We start from the raw sequence: 25,473 nt of genomic DNA on the forward strand, positions 1-25,473 counted from the left end.
AGACCCTACAGACGTCTCGACCCGAAACGTCACCTATCCATGTTTGCCAGAGATGCCTTCTGACCTGCTGAGTTACTCCAGAACTCTGTGCCCTTTTATTTTACATTTTTGCCTGCACTACACAATTGTTGATGGGAAAATAAAATGACAGCTAGCACACTTCACAGTGGGTACACACAGTCTCGAATTACAATGTCACAAAGCACAATGTGATAATGGAACATAGTAATAAAACTGAATGAACAGCATCTCCCCATTACTGAAAAACATTTGTTTGCATTTAAAGCCAAGAAAATAAAGAAAATTTGCCACTTGTGGGAATTTTTAATCAATGTAAATAGTGAACGTGCTGCAGCCAAGGAATTATGTTTTGAAAAATAAAAATAATTCAGCATCTTAATTAGTTACTCCTCTGAATCACATTCTCATTGCCTCTCCCTTAACTGATGCACTGAGGTATTGTTTGTTTAGTTTCAATGCACTATGTTATGAAATTGTCGCGTCAAATGACTGCTACACCTCACATTACACAGACGCCCATCAAAAATAGTTCATTGACTATGGGCTGTGGCACAGTGGTAGTTGCTGGCTCACAGCGCCAGAGATCCGGGTTCAATCCTGACCACAGGTGCTGTCTGTACAGAGTATGTACATTCTCCCCGTGGCCTGTGTGGGGTTTGTACGGGTGCTGTCGTTTCCTCCCACACTCTAAATACATACAGGTTTGTAGCTCAATGGGCTTTGGTTAAATTGTAAATGATCCCTAGTGTGTGCAGGCTAGTGTTAATGTGCGGGGATTGTCGGTCGGTGCGGTCTCGGTGGGTCGAAGGGCCTGTTTTTGCCTGTATCTCTCAACTAATAAACTAAACTAGACTGCTGAGTGTATTGGATGATCCTGAGGATAAGGAGGGGCAGCGTAAAGTGCAACGTTTAATTTTTATACCTTAGAGATACAGCGGGGAAACAGGCCCTTCAGCCACTGAGTCCGTGCCGACCAGCGATCACCTGTATACTAGCATCCTACACACTAGGGGCATCTTTACAGAACACAATTAATGTACAAGCCTGCACATCTTTGGAGTGTGGGAGAAAACCGGAGATCCCGGAGAAAACCCGCGCGGTCATGGGGATAACGGACAAACTCCATACAGACAAGCACCTGTAGTCAGGATCGAACCTGGGTCTCTGGCGCTGTAAGGCAGCAACTCTATCGCTGCGCCACCGTGCGACTGCTTCTTCAGAGTGAAAGAAGAGGGGGTGGGGGGGTGGATCTGGAGTTATGAAAAAAACTTTTTTTTACCGGAGGGAGATTGGGCACAGATGTTCTTTTGACAGTGTAGCTCTGAATGTCTTTAAGCTGAAGCAGTGTCTCAGCTGCCTGATGCCCTTGTGTTTTGACAGCATATGTGCAGAAACAGCAGGCGTTGTTACAGAGTGTGTGGGCAATACCTTTCTGGTGCCAGCTGAAGACGCTGGCTTGCTTTCTTTGCCCGTTAGATTAAAATCGCATGGGGCGCGTGTCTTTAAACAGAGAGCTCATGTTTAAGAGAAGCTGCAGAGTACATCTTTAACAGCTCGTTAGCACGCTGGCTTGCACTGGTGACTTTTTGCAGCCACCACCTTCGCTAAATGCACGGGGAGGAGCACAACAGGTACACCTGCTTCCCCGCAGCCCCACAGCAATCAGGGTTCGATCCTGGCCACCGCTCTTGTTTGTCGAATACTTCCCAGTTTCAATGTTTTTATCCCATCTCCCCCCAAAATATGCTGGTTGGTAGATTAATTGACCACAGTAAATTTCCACTGGTGTATATGCTCATAAAAACTAGCAGCAGATTTAGGCCATTTGGCCCATCAGGTCTACTCCGTCATTCAATCGTGACTGATCTATCTTTCCCTCTCAACCCCATTCTCCTGCCTTCTCCCCATAACCCCTGACAACTGTACTAATTAAGAATCTATCAATCTCAACCTTAAAAAAAAAAATTGTCTTGGCATCCACAGTTGTCTGTGGCAATGAATTCCACAGATTCACTACCCTCTGACTAGAGAAATTCCTCCTCATCTCCTTTCTAAAGGTTTGTCCTTTTATTCTGAGGCTACGGCCTCTGGTCCCAGATTCTCCCACTAGTGGAAACATCCTCGCCGCATACACTCTATCCAGGCCTTTCACTATTCGTTAAGTTTCAATGAGGTTCCTCCCTGATCCATCTAAACTCCAGTGGGTACAGGCCCAGTGCCGTCAAACGCTCATCATATGTTAACCCAATCATCCCTGGGATCATTCTCATAAGCCTCCTCTGGACCCTCTCCAGCACCAGCATATCCTTCCTCAGATATGGGGAGGTGGTTGATAAGAATCAGGTGACATTCATGGGTGAGAAATAGGATACAGGGAAATAAGCAGGGGTTTGTGGGGATTGTTCTGAGAGCCAGCCCAGATTCAATGGGCTGAACTATTCCCCTCCTGTGTCTCTGGGGAAAACATGTGGAAATAAGTGACAACTGGCTAAAATCAGCCAAGTGAGGTGATTTTCCAACAATGCTCTTGTCTGTACAAATTGTGTAATTTGTGAAATTCTCTCAGGTCTTACTTGAGGTTTGAGGGAGTTCTGGCCATCTGTGGTAGTTGGCACAATGACAGGACACTTGGCAAAGCCAGAATCAGCTGTCTCCGGTTTATCTAATTAGTGCTTGTGGTACAGCCTGTTCAATACAGGATGGCTCACCTACAGTTTTAATTTCACAAAACACAAAGTGCTGGAAAAAATTAACGCGTTGTATTCCTAAACTAAACTAAACTAAACTAAACAAAACTAAACTAGGAGTGCAAGTGCATGGTTCCTTGAAGGTGGAGTCGCAGGTCGATAGGGTGGTCAAAAAGGCTTTTGGCACATTGGCCTTCATCAGTCAAGGGTGTTGAGTGTGGAAGTTGGGAGGTCATGTTGCAGTTATATAAGACATGTGGGTGTGGCCGCATTTAGAGTATTGTGTTCAGCTCTGGGCACCATGTTATAGGGAAGATGTCGCCAAGCTGGAAAGGGTACAGAGAAGAATTACGAGGATGTTGCCTGGACTAGAAGGTCTGAGCTATAGGGCGAGGTTGAGTAGGCTGGGACTCTTTTTCTTGGAGCACAGGAGGATGAGGGGTGATCTCATCGAGGTGCATAAAATCATGAGAGGAATAGTTTGAGTAGAAGCACAGAGTTTCTTGCCCAGAGTAGGTGAATTTTTTAAGGTGAAAGGGGAAAGATTAAATAGGAATCTGAGGAGTAACTGTTTCGCACTAAGGATGATGGGTGAATGGAACAAGCTGCCAGAGGCAGTAGTTGAGGCTGGGACTTCGGCAACGTTTAAAAACGTTAGCAGATATGTGGATAGAATGTGTAAGAAAAAAACTGCAGATGCTGGTTTAAATTGTAGGTAAACACAAAACGCTGGAGTATCTGTCCTGGGCCTCCTCTATTGTCAGAGTGAGGCCCAGCACAAATTGGAGGAACAGCACCTCATATTTCACTTGGGAAGTTTACACCCCAGCGGTATGAACATTGACTTCTCTAACTTCAGATAGCCCTTGCTTTCTCTCTCCATTCCCTTCCCCTCCTCCTTCCCAGTTCTCCCATTAGTCTTACTGTCTCCGCCTACATTCTATCTTTGTCCCGCCCCCTCCCCATACATCAGTCTGAAGAAGGGTCTCGACCCGAAACGTCACCCATTTTCTTCTCTCCAGAGATGCTGCCTGTCCCGCTGAGTTATTCCATCTTAGAAACATAGACATAGAAACATAGAAATTAGGTGCAGGAGTAGGCCATTCGGCCCTTCGAGCCTGCACCGCCATTCAATATGATCATGGCTGATCATCCAACTCAGTATCCCGTACCTGCCTTCTCTCCATACCCCCTGATCCCCTTAGCCACAAGGGCCACATCTAACTCCCTCTTAAATATAGCCAATGAACTGGCCTCAACTACCCTCTGTGGCAGAGAATTCCAGAGATTCACCACTCTCTGTGTGAAAAAAGTTATTCTCATCTCGGTTTTGAAGGATTTCCCCTTTATCCTTAAGCTGTGACCCCTTGTCCTGGACTTCCCTAACATCGGGAACAATCTTCCTGCATCTAGCCTGTCCAACCCCTTAAGAATTTTGTACGTTTCTATAAGATCCCCTCTCAATCTTCTAAATTCTAGAGAGTATAAACCAAATCTATCCAGTCTTTCTTCATAAGACAGTCCTGACATCCCAGGAATCAGTCTGGTGAACCGTCTCTTGCACTCCCTCTATGGCAATAATGTCCTTCCTCAGATTTGGAGACCAAAACTGTACGCAATACTCCAGGTGTGGTCTCACCAAGACCCTGTACAACTGCAGCAGAACCTCTCTGCTCCTATACTCAAATCCTTTTGCAATGAAAGCTAACATACCATTCGCTTTCTTTACTGCCTGCTGCACCTGCATGCCTACCTTCAATGACTGGTGTACGATGACGTCCAGGTCTCGCTGCATCTCCCCCTTTCCCAATCGGCCACCATTTAGATAATAGTCTGCTTTCCTGTTTTTGCCACCAAAATGGATAACCTCACATTTATCCACATTATATTGCATCTGCCAAACATTTGCCCACTCACCCAGCCTATCCAAGTCACCCTGCAGTCTCCTAGCATCCTCCTCACAGCTAACACTGCCCCCCAGCTTAGTGTCATCCGCAAACTTGGAGATATTGCCTTCAATTCCCTCATCCAGATCATTAATATATATTGTAAATAGCTGGGGTCCCAGTACTGAGCCTTGGGGAACCCCACTAGTCACTGCCTGCCATTGTGAAAAGGACCCGTTTACTCCTTAATTATTAGAAAATATGAGATAGTCTGTAGTTAGGAACTGCAGGTGCTGGTTTATACTGAAGATAGACACAAAGTGCTGGGGCAACCCAGCAGGTTTGGCAGCATTTTTGGAGAAAAGGAACAGTCAGTCTGAAGTTTAAAGCTGCATTTCCTTCAATATGAATGAATGACTGAATGAATAAGTTTATTGTCCAAGTATTCACATACAAGGAATTGTATGTGCCAAAGATGTACGGGTTTGTAGGTTAATTGGCTTTGTTAAAAAAAAATGTAAATTGTCCCTAGTGTGAAGGATAGTGCAATTCAGTTTTGTTTATTGTCAACAGTGAAAAGCTTTTGTTGCATGCTAACCAGTCAGCGGGAAGACAATACAACGTGATTAGGGTGTCTGCTGGTTACTGCCGACTCGATGGCCAAAAGGGCCTGTTTCTGCACTGTATCTCTAAAGTTCAAAGTCTAAAGTTCTTGCTGCTTGGAGCGGCTTACAGTTCCCTCTGAAATTCCCTGAGATTATGGAGACACCACATTAGGTAGAAATATTTCTCAGATTTGCCAAACACATCACAAGGGTTGTTGTCCGTCAGAGGTCCAAGCGCTGGCAGGTGGGACTAATGTAGATAGAGCATGTGGGTCGGCATGGGTAAGATGGGCCTGTTTCCACGCTGTATGACTATGACTCCAGAGAGAGTCAGGTCATGTTGAGAGATATACATCTCTAGCAAGTCTATCAAATCAAAGTCATATATATCCCCAACCTATTACTGCTCCATAGCGTTCTGAAATTGGCACTCATTGGGTTAAAGGAATACTGCTCGGAATCTCACTGCAGACTCACCCGACGTCACTAATACACTGAGAGCTGGTCCCACCAGGACACACACGTACATCACCGCATCTCATGTATTATTCACACCAGGCTAGAAAATGTTGATCTCAACAAATTACTTCAGCTGCTAGTGTTTCACAAATGGGTGTTAAAAATAAAAGCAGTTGGGTAGCAGACCAATGGGATCCATTCACCTCCGCGAGTAGATTTGCAGTTGCTTGCGTTTGTCACGGGTACACTTGGTTCATTCACCAAAGTCATGAACAAAGAATATAGTAGGTGTAGTGTTGTCATGAAGCAAACTGGAGAGATATACTGTCATTTCCACTATCTCTGCACCATCGCGTAACAACCTTTTTTATTGATTAGTTTAGTTTAGTTTAGTTTAGAGATACAGCGCAGAAACAGGCCCTTCCGCCCACCGAGTCCACACCGACCAGCGATCCCCGCACACTAACACCATTCCACACTAGGGACAATTTACAAAATTTTTATATACCACACCAATTAACCCACGAACGTCTTTGGATATTGGGAGGAAACCGAAGTTGTCGGAAGAAACCCCACGCAGGTCACGGGGAGAACATGCAAACTCCGTACATACAGCAACCGTAGCCAGGATCGAACCCGAGTCTCTGGTGCTGTGAGCGATGTAAGGCAGCAACTCTCCCTTTTGCTTAGGTTTCCAATGTGGAAGAAAGCTGCCTTTAGATGTAACATAAAAATGAGTGCCGTAGCTTTGTAAATTTTAATCAACAGTCTTAAAAATTATTTTCACCTTCCTAGAGTTCCTGTGAATCAAAATGTTTGCTGGCTGAGAGACGGGGGGGGGGGGGGATCAAGTTTGTGGACAGAGGTGGTTTGGGCCCACTACACAATAAAACCCCAAACATTTTAGCTCCCCCTCTCCTTCCCACACTGACCTCTCTGTCCTGGGCCTCCTCCACTGTCAGAGTGAGGCCAATCACAAATTGGAGGAACGGCACCTCATATTTTGCTTGGGAAGCTCACAATCCAGCGGAATGTATATTGATTTCTCTAATTTTAAGTAACCCTTGTATTCCCTATCTCTCTGTCCCTTCCCCGCCCTTGTCGTCGTGCTAGTTTCATTGTCGTCCTGCTTAGTTTCACTGTCCGTACCACCTTGTTATCATCTTCTCCACAGCCAACAATGGACCATTGTGGGCTCCATCTTTCCTTGATCAGCCTTGATTTGTTCTTATCACACCGTGCATTATTTTGTTCTTTTCAAACCTCTAGTTTCCCTCTCCCCTGACTGTCTGAAGAAGGGTCTCAACCCGAATCATCATCTATATTTTTCTGAAACGGCTGAGTTACTCCAGCATTTTGTGTCTATCTTCGGTGTAAACCAGCATTTCCTGTTCCTTCCTACACACAAAAAAAGCCCCTGTCATTTACTTGTTTCTCTCCATCTGTTATCACTGCGTGACAGCTCATTTGTGACAGGGAATTGCACAGAAAAGCAAATCCACAGTCTATATCTATGGAGCTTGGTCCTCTCCTCCATCAAGAGGCCTGTCTACTGGTGTACCCAAGGGCAATCCTTGAAAGAGAACATTTTGTTTAGGAATGATTCAATGACAACCTACATTTCAGTACTGATCTTTGCTTAAAGAAAACAACTCAAAAGTGCTTCACAATGGAGTGGGAAAATGGGAGGAGGAAGAAATTGGGGGAAGAGCCAGAGAGAGCCAGTGGTGATTTATTGAACCTTCTGAACCTTCTGAATGTTGTAGTCGGCAGGGCAGTACTCTGCATATCGCCAACTTGGACAATTTAACATTTTATCAAGCCAATTAAACAAGCCAATTAACCTACAAACCTGTACGTCTTTGGAGTGTGTGAGGAAACCGAAGTTCTCGGAGAAAACCCACGCAGATCACGGGGAGAACGTACAAACTCCATACAGACAGCTCCCGTAGTCGGGATCGAACCCGCTGCATTTTGCTGTAAGGCAGCAACTCTACCGCTGTGCCACCGTGACTGCCCAGTTGCCATATGACCCAGATAGAACAATGAAATTCTTACTTGCAGCAGCACAACAGAATGTGCAAACATGTTGTTAATTTAAGGGAAATTCTGGTGGAAAAAAGCCTGGTGAGTGATAGGAAGAAGCGGGGGGGATATTGGTTTGCAGATGAATGGAGTGACAAAGGCCAGAAATGAAAAGAGTGTCAAATAGGCAGAGAAGAAGAGTGAAATAGTGTAAAAAGCCAGAGGGAGGGGTATAGGTGGAATGGGATTAGGGTGAAGGTGGAAGAGTGGTCACCCGCACACTAACACTATTCTACAAACTATGGACAATGTATAGTTTTTACAGAAGCCAATTACCCAACAAACCGGTACGTTCAGAAGTTGGAGTGTGGGAGGAAACCGAAGCACCCAGGGAAAACCCACGCGGACACAGGGAGAACGTACAAACTCCGTACAGGCAGCACCCGTAGTCAGGATCGAACATGGGTCTCCAGCGCTGTGAGGCAGCAACTCTACCGCTGCGCCACCGTGCTTTGAATATTTGTCTTTGTTTAATTAGTATTTGCAGTGCAGTTGTTTAATGCTATAAAATGAATGCTATTAAATGGGCCAATCATATCCTAATGAATTTGAACACTCAATACTCTCGTCCTTCAATGTGATGATGTTGCAGTCATGGTGAGCTTTGAAATTGGCAGTTTTAGCAGTGAGCTGCCTTGTATTAATGGGTAAGCTTCTAGCATGCCACTGGGACTGGATCGTGAGTCACAATCTTTTCACTATATATTTGTATTTGCAGTTTTAAAAATTAACAAAATATTTATTTTCCTAAAGGGACTCTGTTTTCGCTACAGTGCCAGAGACCCGGGTTCGATCCAGTCAATGACTGCTCTCTGTCCGAAATTTGTTACGTTCTCCCCGTTTTACAGTTGTACAGTTGTGTTTATTGTTGTGTATTCGGAGGTACAGTGAAAAGCTTTTTTTTTGTGACCAAGTGGGGTTTTCTCTGGGTGCTTTGGTTTCCTCCCATACTCCGAAGAAATATGGTAGGTTTGTAGGTTAATTGGTTCCTGTTAAATTGCTCCTAGTGTGTAGGGGGTGGACGAGAAAGTGGGATAAAATCGAGTGTGTAGGTAGGAACAGCTGATGCTGGTTTATACTGAAGATGCTGGAGTAACTTAGCTGGTCAGGCAGCATCTCTGGAGAACTTGGATAGGTGATTAATTTAATTTAGTTTAGTTTAGTTTAGAGATACAGAGCGGAAACATGCCCTTCGGCCCACCGGGTCCACACTGACTAACAATCCCTGCACATTAACTCAAGCCTACACACACTAGGGACAATTTACACATGTTTAAGGTCGGGTTGATAGCAACCCAAAACGTCACCTATTCCTTTTCTCCAGAGATGCTGATTGACCCGCTGAGTTACTCCAGCATTTTGGGTCGCTCTTCGGTGTAAACCAGCATCTGCAGTTCCTTCCTACAGCATGTTCGTACTTCTCCCCTTGAAGTAAATGAAAGCAAATTAAGAAATAGAATGAGTGAGTTTGAAAGAAGCAAACTTCAGCTTTTCAGTCAGCCCGTTACCTAGGTAATAAAATGACTCTTATTATCCATTAAAAATATTTAGATAAATCTTCATATAGATTGTTAAATTGGCACGGAATTGCTTTCAGAGTGACAGCGTAAAGCATGAAAATATTTTTTTTTTCGTGTGGGAAAATTGTCACGTTTCTTCTTACGTTCCTTCTTACCAACCCTCATCTAGGAAGGGAACAGCAAGCATTCCTAAGAGTTGCCGAGGAATATCTAGTCTAGCAGCTGGCAAAGCATCAGTGTACATGTTGCAGGAGCCAGTTCTCTTCAACAGCGGCTGAGGTGCAATAGAATATCAAAGAGGACACGATGTTCTCTGTTTGTACAAGACAAAAATCAAATAATCTATCTACATGGTGGCAATTAATTCACTTAGATCAAATTTGCAAAGGTTTTTGATTAAAATATGCCACAAAGTCAGAATTAATTTGCAACAGACTCCAACATTTATCATAAGGTGCCCCAACTCTAGAAAAAGCTTTCAACTTAAGTCAAAATCCTTAACATCAAAGCAGTAGAAAAATCTCTTACCTACTGCCTGTATTTTTTTACACTAACTAGACTGCTTGCATTCTTTTGCGTAGGAAAGGACTGCACATGCTGATTTACACCGAAGATTGACACAAATTGCCGGAGTAAGTCAGGGGGTCATGCAGCATCTTCGGAGAAAAGGAATAGGTGACCTTTTGGGCTGAGACCCTTCTTTAGACTTATAGTCAGGGGAGAGGGAAACTAGAGGTGTGAAAAGGTGCAAAGAACAAAAGAATGCATGGTGTGAAAAGAACAAATCAAGGCCAGCAAGGATGATCAAGGAAAGGTGGAGCCCACAATGGTCCATTGTTGGATGTGGAGAAGCTGATAACGAGGGGGACACCTAGCAGGAGGACAGTGAAACTAGTAGAACAACTCGGGTGGGGGAGGGATGGAGAGAGAGAGAGGGAATGCAAGGGTTAGTTAAAATTAGAGAAATCAATGTTCATACCGCTGAGTTGTAAGCTGCTCAAGCGAAATATGAGGTGCAGTTCCTCCAATTTGTGTGTGGCCTTGCTCTGACAGTGGAGGGGGCCCAGGACAGAAGGGTCAGTGTGGGAATGTGGCCCTGGTTGGGCTGCCTGCATTTCTTAGCCAAACTAGACTGCCTGTGTGCCTTTCCTTTGCATTAAATATATGGCCCACCTTTCTTACCATAATCAGGTTACCTGTGTTCCGTACATGAACCTCACTGCCTGCATTTTGTTCCTCTTAGCAGCAACGCTTTTGATCACCGGTGCAACGTGAATAGCAATGTAAGGTTGCTTTCTCTGGTGTGATGCGAATTTTATGGATTCCGGTCAGTACCAAGGGCCCAGGCTACAGTACATTGGCGCGGCCTGCGATATTTTCCCTTCAATCTCCGTGATTGCCCGCGTTTATCAGTTCATCAGTGGTTCAATTGCAACAGAGCCAATCGCAGCAATCCCCAGGTATCCATTTTTCCTGTGGAGGTGTGGAGTGGCGGATGATATGGTGTCTTATTTAGCACCAAAGCCAGCGGCTGATTAAACTCGATCAATCCACGGGAGGAAATTTGGCCCCCTGCTCTCCCTTGGGTCCCATCCCTTCTGACCTTTCGATTCACGAGTGATTCACTTGGTCAGCCACCAGAATAACCTCTCCCGATGCAGAGATACTGGGACAGGTTTACGGAATGCATTATTAATGGTCCTTTCTGAACCTGCGATTGAGAATTTAACCTCAGCATAATCCTGCCTTGCCCCGATCCAGGTATTCTTCCCAGGCAGAGAGAAAGATATACGAGAAAACGTAGTCACTTAGCAACCGATGCTGCAAATCAACTGAGTGAAGAACACGACAGTGGGAATAAACCCAAGCAAAGGAATAAAGGCAATGGGGCTCTACGCTCTGAGCTATAAGAGCCTGTCTCACTTTGTGATTTTTTCACAGCAAACGTCCGTGACTGACACCCTAAAAACCGTCAAGTTGTACGACACTCCGCGTCACTGCCACGTCAAGCTACGACACCCGCCTTCACAACACAAGAAGGTTACACCGAAGTATAATAATCACATTGGAAATGAACTTATCTACAATAAATCAAAGGACCAATAACTTTTTAATGGATAAGTCGGCGCTTTATATACCTGCGTCACCGGCCGTCACCCGCAGGACAGCGTACGTCAGCGTGTGACAGGGCACACCACATGATAAGATACCCAGATGTCGCCTGAAGATTTTGAACATTCCATAATCCAGGGGCGGCCGGGAGACACTGCGCGTCACTACATGTGTCACCACGCATCACGACCCAACCACGCCGCGACAACCGCTGTCGCCGAGAATGTTGCCCAAGTGGGACAGGCCCTTTAGCGGAATAAGCTTGAGGGAAATGGGCCAAATTCGGGCTGGTGGGACTAGCGTAGATAGGGCATCTTGGTCGGCATGGGCAAGATGTGCTGAAGGGCCTGTTTCCGTGCTAGTTTGGTTTAGTGATACAGCATGGAAACAGACCCCACAGCCCACCGAGTCCTCGCCGACCAGCGATCCCCGCACACTAACACTATCCTACACACACTAGAGACAATTTACAACTTTACCAAAGCCAATTAACCTGCAAACCTGCATGTCTTTGGAGTGTGGGAGGAAACCGGAGCACCCAGAGAAAACCCACGCAGGTCAGGGGGAGAACGTACAAACTCCGCACAGACAAGCACCCGTAGTCAGAAACAAACCCAGGTCTCTGGCGCTGTGAGACAGCAACTGTACCAGTTGTGCCACCTTGCCGCCCAGGGGCGTTGAGAAGAATGCTGTGACACAGGATGCAGGCATTTTAACTTTGACGGATAGACTGAAACACACTCCTCTGTTCAGAATGTAAACACCAGACTATTTGGCCCATCTGGTGATATTTATGTTCCATATGGGCTGCTTCATCTAATCCTTGGATTGTTTTCTCTGGAACATTGGGGGATAAATGGAGATGACATAGAAGAATATAAAATGATGAGAGTCTTCAATAGGGTTGACGGAACCTTTTTCCTAATGTGCAAATGTCAAAGACTTAGTTTGTTTAGTTTATTCTCACGTGCACCAAGCATACTGAAAAATCAACAGAAAGACGTTACGTGATTACAATCGAGCCATTCGCAGTGTACAAATACATGATAAAGGGAATGACGTTTAGTGCACGATAAAGTCCAATTAAAGATTGTCTGAGGATCTACAGTCAGGGACCGCTCTCTAGTTGTTGAAGGGATGGTTCAGTGCCTGATAACAGTTGGGAAGAAACTGCCTCTGAATCTGGAGGTGTGGGTTTTCACACTTCTGAACTCTTGCCTGATGGGAGATTGGAGAAGAGGGAGTGACCGGGGCAAGACTCGTTCTTGATTTTGCTGCTGACCTTGACGAGGTAGCGTGACGTGTCGATGGAGTCAATGGAAGGGAGGTTGGTTTGTGTGATGGGCTGGGCTGCAGCAAAGGCAATTCTCTGCAATTTATTGCGGTCTTGGATGGAGCTGTTTCCAAACCATGCTGTGATGCATCTAGAGGTGTTCGGGAGGCCATAGCTTTAATGTGAGATTGTCAAAGTTTACAAGTGTGCTGGGCAAGTTTTGTTTTGTCACGGAGAGTGGTGGGGGGCTGGTATGTGCTGTCAGGAGTGGCGCTGAGTTTAATTTCGAATTCGGCTTTTAAGCCCTTTGTAACAATTTTCCATTAATTTGTTCCATATATAGTGGCACTGTGGTGCAGCATTAGAGTTGCTGTCTTACAGTGCCAGAGACCCGGGTTCGATACTGAATATGGGTGCTGTCTGTACGGAGTTTGTATGTTCTCCCTGTGACCTGTGTGGGTTTTTTCCCAGATCTCTGATTTCCCCCCACACTCCAAAGACGTACAAGTTTGTAGTTTAATTGGCTTGGTATAATTGTAAATTGTCCCCGGTGTGCGTAGGATAGCGTTAGCGTGTGGGGATCGCTGGTCGGCGCGAACTCGGTGGGCTGAAGGGCCTGTTTCCATGCTGTATCTCTAAAGCAAAAACCTAAACTAAAACAGGCCCTTCAGTACAGTTTGCCTATGTTGACCAAGATACCCTTCCTACACTAGCCCCACATGCCCGAGTTTGACCCATATCCCTTAACATTATCCTTCTAAACTTCAGAGATATAGCCCCATCGCCTTCATCCTTTCAAGAAGTAGCATTAGGCTTGGATATGTACGCACTGTGATGTACGAAACTAAACTATCTAGACCCAGTGGCACAGGTGATTCTATGCTGAGCATCACCAGTCTTTTATTACCCGAATTATCATAAGGAATAGGAGTAGAATTAGGCCATTCAGCCCATCAACTCTACTGCCATTCAATCAAGGCTGATCTATTTCTCCCTCCTAACCCCATTCTCCTCCCTTCTCCCCTTAACCTCTGACACCCGTACTAATTAAGAAAGTGATGGCTGGTATATTTATTTGGGCAGAGGTTAAAGCGAAATGGAAAAGGTTAAACAGAAGGGCTGCTGCTGACTAATTCAAATCGCCCACTGTGGGAGTTTCTTGTCACCGTGAATGGTCCCGGTGAGAATTGATTCCTGACATAAATGATGTGCTCAGCTCTGGGGACAGCAAGTACAAGTACAAAGAAGATAGTCACAAAACGCTGGAGTAATGCAGCAGGTCCAGAGATGCTGCGTGACCTGCTGCGTTACTCCAGCAATTTGTGTCTGACATCAATGTCAACCAGCGTCTGCAGTTCCTTCCTACACAGGTACAAGTCCAATATCTTTCTGTATCTTTCTACCTTTCAAATGATAGCAGTGGTAATATCCCTGCAGTGCCTTGAGATACCTGCTGGAGTTGGTCCAGGTTTCAGAGACATAAGGTAGATAAGGATTACTGCAGCCTGGTTGACAATGATTTTTGTGCCAGGTCTGATCTTTGATCTTCAAATACCTGCTTCATAAATCGAGCAAAGCTGGTGAATTCCCTCGCCCTTTGCTCGACAGCTGTTATCAGGCAACTGAACTAACTATCCTACCGCAACCAGAGAGCAGTTCTGAACTACTATCGGACTATCTTTGATCGGATGTTACTGGCTTTACCTTGCACTAAATGTTATTCCCCTATCGTGTATCTGCTCACCGTGAATGGCTCGATTGTAATCATGCATTGTCTTTCCGCTGTCTGGTAAACGCGCTACAAAAGTTACCTCGATGCACGTGACAATAAACTAAACTGAACTGAACTGAGGTTGCCTGAGACTGGGCAAGTATCATAGAGTTATAGAGTGATACAGTGTGGAAACAGGCCCTTCAGCCCAACTTGCCCATACCAGCCAACATGTCCCAGCTACACGAGTCCCAACTGCCCACGCTTGGTCCATATCCCCCCAAACCTGCCCTATCCATGTGCCTGTCTAACTGTTTCTTAAACTTTCTGATAGTCCCTCCTCTGGCAGTTTGTTCCATACACCCATCACCCTTTGCATGAAAAAGTTACCCCTCAGATTCATATTAAATCTTTTCCCCTTCACTGTAGGCCTATATCCTCTGGTCCTCGATTTACCTACTCTGGGCAAGATCAACCCGCACGAGATTCTGCGCATCTACCCGATCTATTCCTCTCATAATTTTGTACACCTCTATAAGATCACCCCTTATCCTCCTGCGCTCCAAGGAATAGAGTCCCAGCCTACTCAACGTCTCCCTATAGTTCACACCCTCTCGTCCTGGCAACATCTTTGTAAAGCTTCTCTGTATCCTTTCCAGCTGGACGACATCTTTCCTATAACATGGTGCCCAGAACTGAACACAATACTCTAAATGCGGCCTCACCAATGTCTTATACAAGTGCAACATGACCTCCCAACTTCTTTAGTGGTCTAGTTTTGCCAGTGCCTCAACATGTCTCACCTCCCCTCTTTTCTCCAGAGATGCTGCCTGACCCGTTGAGTTACTCCAGCATTTGGTGTCTACCTTCTGTGTAAACCATCATCTGCAGTTCTATCCTACACATCTCATTATGAATCGGTCCATTTTTGCCTGGGAAGACAGTGATTGAATCTCATTCCTTGGGCTTTTTAAAGAGCCTGTTTGTTTCACAAATGCTTACCTACAATAGAATGAAAACCTTTGCGGTACATCACATGGCAATTGTATTTATGCATTTTGCATTGCATACACTTCCATTTGCTTGCCTTACACATTTGTGCAGTACTTTACATAAATATGCAATATTATCAAAATTGAAAAAGCAAGGACTGCCACAATGACTGATGCTGGAATTTAATACACTCAGATGGTTGAGGATATGTTTTTAATGAGTTGATTTTGTCCAAAGTCTCTGGTTTTCTTAATTTAAAAAGATACATCTATTTTATTGAATGCACTAAAATCAGTTCTGTCTTGAAGAAATTGGAGTCATCATACCCTTTTGGATTTATGTGCAGTATTTTTATGAGATTAACTGTATCATTAAATATTTACTGAAATCGATGGTCGAGCAGAAAATGCAGTACTGCCCTCTTGTGGCTAGTTACATTTCTGCTGCTGCTCTGAACAGCTGATTTTTACACTGGGTTGCACTAATTCAAAGTCTTCATGTTTGTACAAAATTGCTGGAGAAACTCAGCAGGTGCAGCAGCATCTATGGAGCGAAGGAAATAGGTGACGTTTCGGGCCGAAACCCTTCTTCAGACTGATGGGGGGTGGGGGGGAGAAGGAAGGAAAAAGGGGAGGAGGAGGAGCCCGAGGGCGGGGGGGGATGGGAGGAGACAGCTCGAGGGTTAAGGAAGGGGAGGAGACAGCAAGGGCTAGCAAAATTGGGAGAATTCAATGTTTATGCCATCCGGACGCAAGCAACCCAGGCGGAATATGAGGTGCTGTTCCTCCAATTTCTGGTGTTGCTCACTCTGGCAATGGAGGAGACCCAGGACAGAGAAGTCGGATTGGGAATGGGAGGGGGAGTTGAAGTGCTGAGCCACCGGGAGTTCAGGTAGGTTATTGCGGACTGAGCGGAGGTGTTCGGCGAAACGATCGCCCAACCTCCGCTTAGTCTCACCGATGCAAATCAGCTGACATCTAGACGGATCAGTAGATAGGTTGGAGAGATACAGGTGAACCTTTGTCGCACCTGGAACGACTGCTTGGACCTTGAATGGGAGGGGGAGGTGGGACAGGGTGCAACCAGTCTGTCGAAAGTGCCCCTGTGGTGGTGCGGGAAAGGGAAGAATTGACAAGGGAGTTTCGGAGGGAGCGGTCTTTGTGGAAGGCAGACATAAGGAGAGATGGGAAGATGTGGCGAGTGGTGGAGTCACTTGGGTCCTTGAATGGAGTCGAGGGGGGAGGTGAAGGGACAGGTGTTGCATTTCCACACCTGCCCACGTTTGGCTCATATCTCTCTAAACCTATACTATCCATGTACCTGCCTAAATGTTTCTTAAGGATTATGATAATACCTTCCAAAACTTCATTCTCCGGCAGCTCATTCCATAGGCACCACCATATGTACAAAAAGCTGCACCTCAGGTTCGTATTAAGTCAGCTGGTGGAGATGTCTAATATAAGAGGGCATAGCCATAAGATAAGAGGAGAAAGGTTTAATGGAGATGTGCGGTGAGTACATAGAGACTAGTGGGGGACTGGAACACATTGCCAGAGGTGATGGCCGAGGCTAGGGTTGCCAACTGTCCCATATTAGTTTGGAGAGCTCTTCTGTTGGGCTAAATTGGTTTGTCCCATACCAAACCGCCCTTGTCCCGTATTTGACTGCTACCTCTCGGGTCGAGGGGACTGTCAGATCGGAGCGCCGCGTCTGGCCCTGCCTTGCCCGACGTAGTGCAGCCCATGAAGTGCTGCAGCAGCACCTCGCCCGTGGCCCTGGCAGTCGGCAGCCTGGCCAGCTGTCCAACTCCGCACCTTCGCTTACCATCGACACCACCACCCCTCGTTCTCATGGCCGACCATCGGTTCATGAGTTGGATGGGGTGCCGAACCTTACGCACAACGTCACACGGGTCAAAACTCCTCAGCTGGCCCGCCGGCTGGGCTTTGTGTGCAGTCCAGCACTCGGGCCAACTCATCATTCACCCAGCCAAGGCCGAGTCGCTCAACGAATTGCCGTCGGGGATTTGTCCCTTATTTGGGAGTGAGAAAGTTGGCAACCCTAGTGGAGGCAGATACGATAGTGGCGTTTAAGAAGCTTTTAGATAGGCGCATGGAAGTGCAGGTAATAGAGGGATATGGATCATGGACAGACAGATGGGTTCAGTTTAACATGGCATCATGTTTGGCACTAACATTGTGGGCTGTAGGGCCTGTTCCTGTACTATACTGCTCTATGTATTATGTAAGCAGCAATTGAAGAGGCCCGTTCAATAGGCAACAAACAATTGTATTAATGCAGAAAAGTGTTTCTTTTTGAGAATGGCAGGGCCCTAGGGAATGTTGTAGAGCAGGGGGGTCTAGGATCTAGGACATAGTTCCCTGAAAGAGGCATCACAGGTAGATAGGGCAGTCAAGACGGGTTTTGGTACATTGGCCTCAGTCATGGTATTGAGTAGACAAGTTGCGATGTTATGTTACAGTTGTACAAGATGTTGGTGACGTTATATTTGGAGTACTGTGTCTTTTCTTTCTTATCTTACTAACTCATTTGCAAGACAATTGCATAAATTGCTGGGAAGGATAGGAAAGAGCACCTGTGTATTAAAGACTTTGTTGAGTAACCCTGGGTCAAAGCTGTTACAGTGAGTCATAAGTTCTAGGAGCAGTTCTAGGCAGTCACGGGGGCGCAGCGGTAGGGTCGCTGGCTTACAGCGTTTGCAGCGCCGGAGACCCGGGTTCGATCCCGACTACGGGTGCTGTCTGTACGGAGTTTGTACGTTCTCCCGTGACCTGCGTAGGTTTTCTCCGAGATCTTCGGTTTCCTCCTACACTCCAAAGACGTACAGGTTTGTTGGTTAATTGCTTGGTAAATGTAAAAATTGTCCCTAGTGGATGTAGGATGGTGTTAATGTGCGGGGATCGCTGGTCGGCGCGGACCCGGTGGGCCGAAGGGCCTGTTTCCGCGCTGTATTGCTAAAACTTAAAAAAACTAAAACTAAAAATTAGGCCATTCGGTCCATCAAGTCTACTCCGCCATTCAATCATGGCTAATCTGTCTTTCCCTCTCAAGCCCATTCTCCTGCCTTCTACCCATAACCGCTGACACCCTTACTAAACAAGAATTTGTAGATCTCTGCCTTATTAATATCCATACCAAGGCTTATTCCATTTCTGTTGCCATTACCTTCTTGAAGCCATTTTCCTCCGCATTACATCCATAAAAGAAATCCCCTGGTGAAAATAGAATTGCGTAGCCCTTTGACTTCTCATGTTTGGGATGTAAATGTTGCATTGTTCAGTAAAACAATAAGGTCGAGAAAGCAGCAAAAGGAGCCTTTCATTTTCATGAACCTATGATACACACACAACAGGACCTGAGGGTGAGGTTAGGTTATGCAAATTTACGATGTAAAATTTCACCAAATCATAAAATTAATACGAATGCCTAATCTGTGAGCGTGCTGATTTTGAACAAATGAAAGTTTTCTCCTGTTTTTACTATGTTGGACCAGCTAAAACCAATTTTCCCAGATTTTCCCCCCAGGAGTTGGTCTGAACCCAACACTGCATAATCCTACAGTTCCAGTAATAATTTCCTTGAATAATATGGTTGCTTTTAAAGCAGTTAAATTCAACAGTGGTTAGGAATATACAGCACAGTCTCATATTAAATTGCTGCATGATTACAGTTCTGTCACAAAATGTAATATGTGCAATTTATACCAACAATGGTATAATCCCACATGCGATTATAATACAAATGATATTATTATACATCACACAACACACAGTCAGTTCATTGCATTAACATTATGCTTCAATGCAGTGGTTAGGCATTTACTGTAAGTACATAGATAGAATGGAAGAGGTAAGTAAGCACAGTGTGTGGCACAGTGGCACAGCTGGTAGAGCCACTGTCTCACAGCACCAGAGACCCGGGTTCGATCCTGACCTCGGGTGCTGTCTGTGCAGAGTTTGCACGTTCTCCCCGGGACCATGTGGGTTTCCTCAAGGTGCTCCGGTTTCTTCCCACATCCTAAAAATGTGCGGGTTTGTAGGTTTATAGTGGAAATGAAGGACTGGGCAGTGGTTACAACATTTTGTGTCTATCTTTGAAATTGTGGAGTGGAGGGTACTAATGTAACTCCGCTCTTTAAGGAGGGAGAGAGACAACAGGGAATTATAGACAAGTTAGCCTTACATTGGTAGTGGGGAAGATGCTTGAGTCAATTGTTAAAGATGTAATAGCACACATTTGGAAAGCAGTGACCGGATCGGTCAAAGTCAACATGGATTTATGAAGGGGAAATCATGCTTGACTAATCTTCTGGAAGTTTTTGAGGATGTAACAAGTAGAATGGATAAGGGAGAGCCAGTGGATGTGGTATATCTGGACTTTCAAAAAGCCTTCGACAAGGTCCCACACAAGAGATTAGTGTGCAAAATTAGAGCACATGGTATTGGGGGTAGGGTATTGACATGGATAAAGAACTGGTTGGCAGACAGGAAGCAATAGAGTAGGAATTAACGGGTCCTTTTCAGAATGGCAGGCAGTGACTAGTGGGGTGCCGCAAGGCTCGGTGCTGGGACTCCAGTTATTTACAATATATGTTAACGATTTAGACAAGGGAATTTAATCCAAGTTTGCAGATGACACAAAGCTGAGTGGCAGTGTGAGCTGCGAGGAGCATGCTATGAGGCTGCAGGGTGACTTGGATTGGTTGGGTGAGTGGGCAGTTGCATGGCAGATGCAGTATAATGTGGATAAATGTGAGGTTATCCACTTTGGTGGCAAGAACAGGAAGGCAGTTTATTATCTGAATGGTCAGATTAAGAAAAGGGAAGGTGCAACGAGACCAGGGTGTGCTTGTACATCAGTCACTGAAAGTAAGCATGTTCTGCAGGTACAGCAGGCAGTGAAGAAAGATAATGGCATGTTGACCTTCATTGCAAGATGATTTGAGTTTAGGAGCAAGGAGGTCCTACTGCAGTTGTACAGGGCCCTGGTGAGACTGCACCTGGAGTATTGTGTGCAATTTTGGTCTCCTAATTTGAGGAAGGACATTATTGCTATGAGGGAGTGCAGCGTAGGTTCACCAGGTTAATTCCCGGGATAGCGGGACTGGCATATGATAAAAGAATGGGTCGACTGGGCTTATATTCACTGGAATTTAAAAGGATGAGAGGGGATCCGAAAGAAACATTTAAAATTCTTAAAGGATTGGACAGGCGAGATGCAGGAAAAATGATCCCGATGTTGGGGGAGTCCTGAACCAGGGGTCACAGTTTAAGAATAAGGGGTAGGCCATCTAGGATGAGGAAAAACTTTTTCACCCAGAGAGTTGTGAATCTGTGGAATTCTCTGCCACAGATGGCAGTGGATGCCAATTCACTGGATGTTTTCAAGAGAGAGTTAGATTTAGCTCTTAGTCCTAAAGGAATTAAGGGATATGGGTAAAAAGCAGGAACGGGGTACTGATTTTAGATGATCAGCCATGATCATATTGAATGGTGGTGCTGGCTCGAATGACCGAATGGCCTACTCCTACACGTATTTTTCTGCTTTTCTATTTATTTATCTATTTATTTATTTGTTTATTTATTTATTTGTTTGTTTATTTATTTATTTGTTTATTTATTTATTTGTTTGTTTATTTATGTTTCTAATGAGGCATCCAATCAGTAAAATTAATCATGCGGACAGTGAAACTAGTCAGAGAACTAGGGCTGGGGAGGGATGGAGGGAGAGGGAAAGTAAGGGTTACTTGAAGTTAGAGATATCAAGATTTAAACCGCTGGGTTGTAAGCTGCCCAAGCGAAATGTGAAATGTTGTTCCTCCAAGGAGGCCCAGGACAGAAAGATCAGAGTGGGAATGGGAGGGGGACTGAAAATTAATTTCAGGTGGGAGTTGATATCAAAGTGGAAGTTGTTTGAAGTTAGGATTAAAAGTAGCAGAGCCTGTTTTACAGATGGAATATGAAAACAGGTATCAGACTGAAACATTAATCCAGCCACTGGAGGGACAATATCCGGAATTAGCACGGTCTAATTATACTGAATCGTACATATTCTCATTGGAATAGCCCTAAAGCAGCAGAATTCATGTGGTCAAACAGGCGCTAGTACTGTAAAAATCTCTTCATAGAGTGATACCTCATGTAGGGACTCATTGAGATTATGCCAAAAACTTGCCACATCACTGTGTGGGCGTGGAACATAGCACACGGAACAATACAGCACCAGTACAGGCCGTACAGCCCAGAGTGGCTGTGCCAAACATGATGCTCAGGCCATCACTTATCTGCCTGCTCATGACCCATTTTCCTCCATTCCTTATATATCCAAATCCTTAGAGTCATAGAGTGATACCGTGTGGAAACAGGCCCTTCGGCCCAATTTACCCACACCGACCAACATGCCCCAACTACTCTAGAGCCACCTGCCTGCGTTTGGCCCATATCCTTCCAAACTTGTCCTATCCATATACCTGTGTAACTGATTCTTAAAAGTTGGGATAGTCCCCCCTCAACTACCTCCTTCGGCAACCTGTTCCATACACCCACCACCTTTTGTGGGGAAAAGTTGGGATAGTCCCAGACTACTCAACCTCTCACAACAGTGAGAGGTGGAATCTCATGTAGATAGGGTGGTAAAGAAAGCTTTTGGTGTGCTGGCCTTTATAAATCAGAGCATTGAGTGTAGAAGCTGGGATGTAATGTTAAAATTGTACAAGGCATTGGTGACACCAATTCTGGAGTATGGTGTACAATTTTGGTTGCCTAATTATAGGAAGGATGTCAACAAAATAGAGAGAGTACAGAGGAGATTTACTAGAATGTTGCCTGGGTTTCAGCAACTAAGTTACAGAGAAAGGTTGAACAAGTTAGGTCTTTATTCTTTGGAGCGCAGAAGGTTAAGGGGGGACTTGATAGAGGTCTTTAAAATGATGAGAGGGATAGACAGAGTTGACGTGGATAAGCTTTTCCCACTGAGAGTAGGGAAGATTCAAACAAGAGGACATGACTTGAGAATTAAGGGACAGAAGTTTAGGGTTAACATGAGGGGGAACTTCTTTACTCTGAGAGTGGTAGCTGTGTGGAATGAGCTTCCAGTGAAGGTGGTGGAGGCAGGTTCGATTTTATCATTTAAAAATAAATTGGATAGTTATATGGACGGGAAAGGAATGGAGGGATATGGTCTGAGTGCAAGTAGATGGGACTAGGGGAGAATACGTGTTCGGCACGGACTAGAAGGGCCGAGATGGCTTGTTTCCGTGCTGTAATTGTTATATGGTTATATGGTTAATAGCGCAACCCCTCTAGCCTTGGCAACATCCTCAAAACATCCCTATCCTAAAGTCTTTTACAGCTCATTGTCAGGTCATCAAAAACTTGCTTGCAGCAGCATCATGGGCACATGGGCCACCACACTAAACATCAATTATATGTATATTAGACAAGGTGAAACGGAGAAAGGTAGCAAAAACAAGACATCAGTGCAAAACACAATTGGAAAACAAGTCCATGATACTGCAACAGGACCTGAAACGCTACCTATCTATGTTCTCCAGAGATGCTGCTTGACCCGATGAGCTACTCCAGCACTTTGTGTACTTTTTGGGCATCTACATTTCCCTGTTTCACAGATGGATTGTAGTGCACTCTTGCTTTTCCCTTTCTCTCCACAGCTTTCTTTCCATTGAAATCAATGAGCTAGCGGGCTTGAACAAGGTGCTGGGAAATTGGAGGAACCCCTCACTCACCCACCTGAGGCAGCCATGGGTGACCATGCCAGAGTGCCCAGCTGAGCAGAAGGCACTCGGGAGTATCGAGCTTCCACCCAGGTCCTGAAAGATAATTCTGGCCGTTTTAACCAAAATCTGTGTTCATTCCCAAGAGATGTTTTAACTCGGCATCAGTTTAACTTGGCATTATGTTTGGCACAGACATGGTGGGCTGAAGGACCTGTTCCTGTGGTATACTGTTCCATGTTCTATCACATATGGCGGTACCAGGGACCCGGCTTCGATGCTGACTACGGGTTCTTGTCCGTACGGAGTTTGTACGTTCTACCCGTGACCTGCGTGGGTTTTCTCCAGGTGCTCCGGTTTCCTCCCACACTACAAAGATGTGCAGGCTTGTAGGTTAATTGGCTTGGTATAATTGTAAATTGTCCCTCATGTGCTAGTGTGTGGGGATCGCTGGTCAGCGCGTTTCCACGCTGTATCTCTAAACTAAACTAAACTAAACCTTGCTGGGACCATCAGGAGGAGCACAACAGCAGGAAGACCAATAGGAAAATACTTTGCTCTCGAGCCTTACATAGAACAGGCAGTACAGAAACAGGTCAACCTTCCTAACTTTACACGCCAGGGCTAGTGCCCCACACAGATCTCACCTTGCCCTTCCCGCACATCCCGCTTTGTCTGAGGAATACTCTACTGCTTCATCCCCATATGCATACACCTTCAGTTTGAAAGATACAGCGTGGAAACAGGCCATTCGGCCCATGAGTCCATGCCGACCATCTATCACACTTCTGCATAACATCCATTAGGAAGGAACTGCAAGAAGCACAGAGAAAAAAAAACGCCTGCAGAATCTAGCACAGCAAGAGTTGAAATGTAACCTTTAGTGGGGAAAAGGAACAGCAGCTGACTGTAACCTATTCCCTACTCTAATGCTCTAATAATTAAATGACAGTGTTCTTTCATGACACCTGCTGATTTTAAATCTTCTTCCTTGATATCTACACAGTTGGTTGTTCGAAATTTAAATTGAACTGAGCTTGGGAGAGTGTGTTGCCATTTAAAATTTCACAACAGAGCATAATATACTGTCTGTGCAGGAAAGAAATGCAGATGCTGGTTGAAACCGAAGGTAGACACAAAAAGCTGTAGTAACTCAGCGGGACAGGCAACATCTTTGGAGAAGAGGAATGGGTGATGTTTCGGGTCGAGAGGTCTGAAGAAAGATCTCGATCCGAAACGTTACCATTTCCTTCTCTCCAGAGATGCTGCCTGTCCCGCTGAGTTACTCTAATTACTCTATTAGTTTCTACTCCACTTTGATGCCCCTGTGGCATTTAAATAACACCTCCCCCACTTCAAATGTCAGGTTCCATCTCAGACACCTTCATCTGTAGGGTAAGACTTACATTTTGTCTCAAATGGAGGTAGATTTTATGTTCGGAAACATTTAGTAAGTAACTAGACTAAGTGGGACCCGTTGGGTCCCATGTTCACACGGGAGGGCTGGTTCCCCGACGCAATATTCCACCTCTCCACCAATTCCACCTCTCCACCAATTACTTCAACCCAAACAACCATTTGCAGTGCATTTTTACTTCAACCCAAACAACCATTTGCAGTGCATTTTTACTTGAAACCAATCATATTTTCATTTTCAAACCACATTAAGGGCACTCACAGTTGAGTAGACATGTGTTTAGTGTTATTCAGAGCTCAGAGAAACGTGACCCTCTGGCTTCCTCCATCTTGCAGAGACTGAGTGAGCCACACCACTTCCTGGTTTATAGTCCCTCCCCCTCCCTCCAGCAGGGGCAGCAGAGAGAATGGCTAATTTTTTTAAAACATTAATATCTCTCTGATATTTCATCGACAGGAAAAATCCTCCGGTCCCGGAAGGCGGAGGGGTGCTCGGAGCGAGGTGGCCAAAAATGACGGCCATAGGTGGCGGCGTTCTCTCGGAAATCGGTCAAAAGCGGTCAAGATCAGACATTTAGTAATATAGATATCACCGAGGTGCTCACTCTAGTTCATTTGTTTGAATCTGTTGTTTTCTGCACTTAGTATTTTATTGATGACTCAATAAAAAAAAGTTTCTCAATGCAACTGTACAATAATTACAATAACTGTACAATAAATAAACGATAACTTAGGTGCATTTTCCTAAATTACTCTTGTCGTATTTGTTCATGTGCAGTTCACACTGAATGTACCTCAGACTTTAGAGATACAGCGCAAAAACGGGCCCTTTGGCCCACCGAGTCCGCGCCGACCAGCGATCACCTGATACACTAGCACTATCCTACACACACCAGGGACAATTTACAATTTATAGAGGCCAATTAACCTACAAACCCCAACGTCTTTGGAG

The 25,473-nt window shown here is 45.2% G+C and overlaps 1 protein-coding gene across 9 annotated transcripts in view; it reads right to left on the bottom strand.

The window, feature by feature from the left end:
* Window positions 1-25,473, bottom strand: part of LOC129708218 (endonuclease V-like) — a 180,107-nt gene that overhangs the window by 40,523 nt on the left and 114,111 nt on the right. The window lies entirely within an intron of this gene.

This window comes from Leucoraja erinacea, chromosome 23, assembly GCF_028641065.1.
Source record: "Leucoraja erinacea ecotype New England chromosome 23, Leri_hhj_1, whole genome shotgun sequence".
Classification (NCBI taxonomy): Eukaryota; Metazoa; Chordata; class Chondrichthyes; order Rajiformes; family Rajidae; genus Leucoraja; species Leucoraja erinaceus.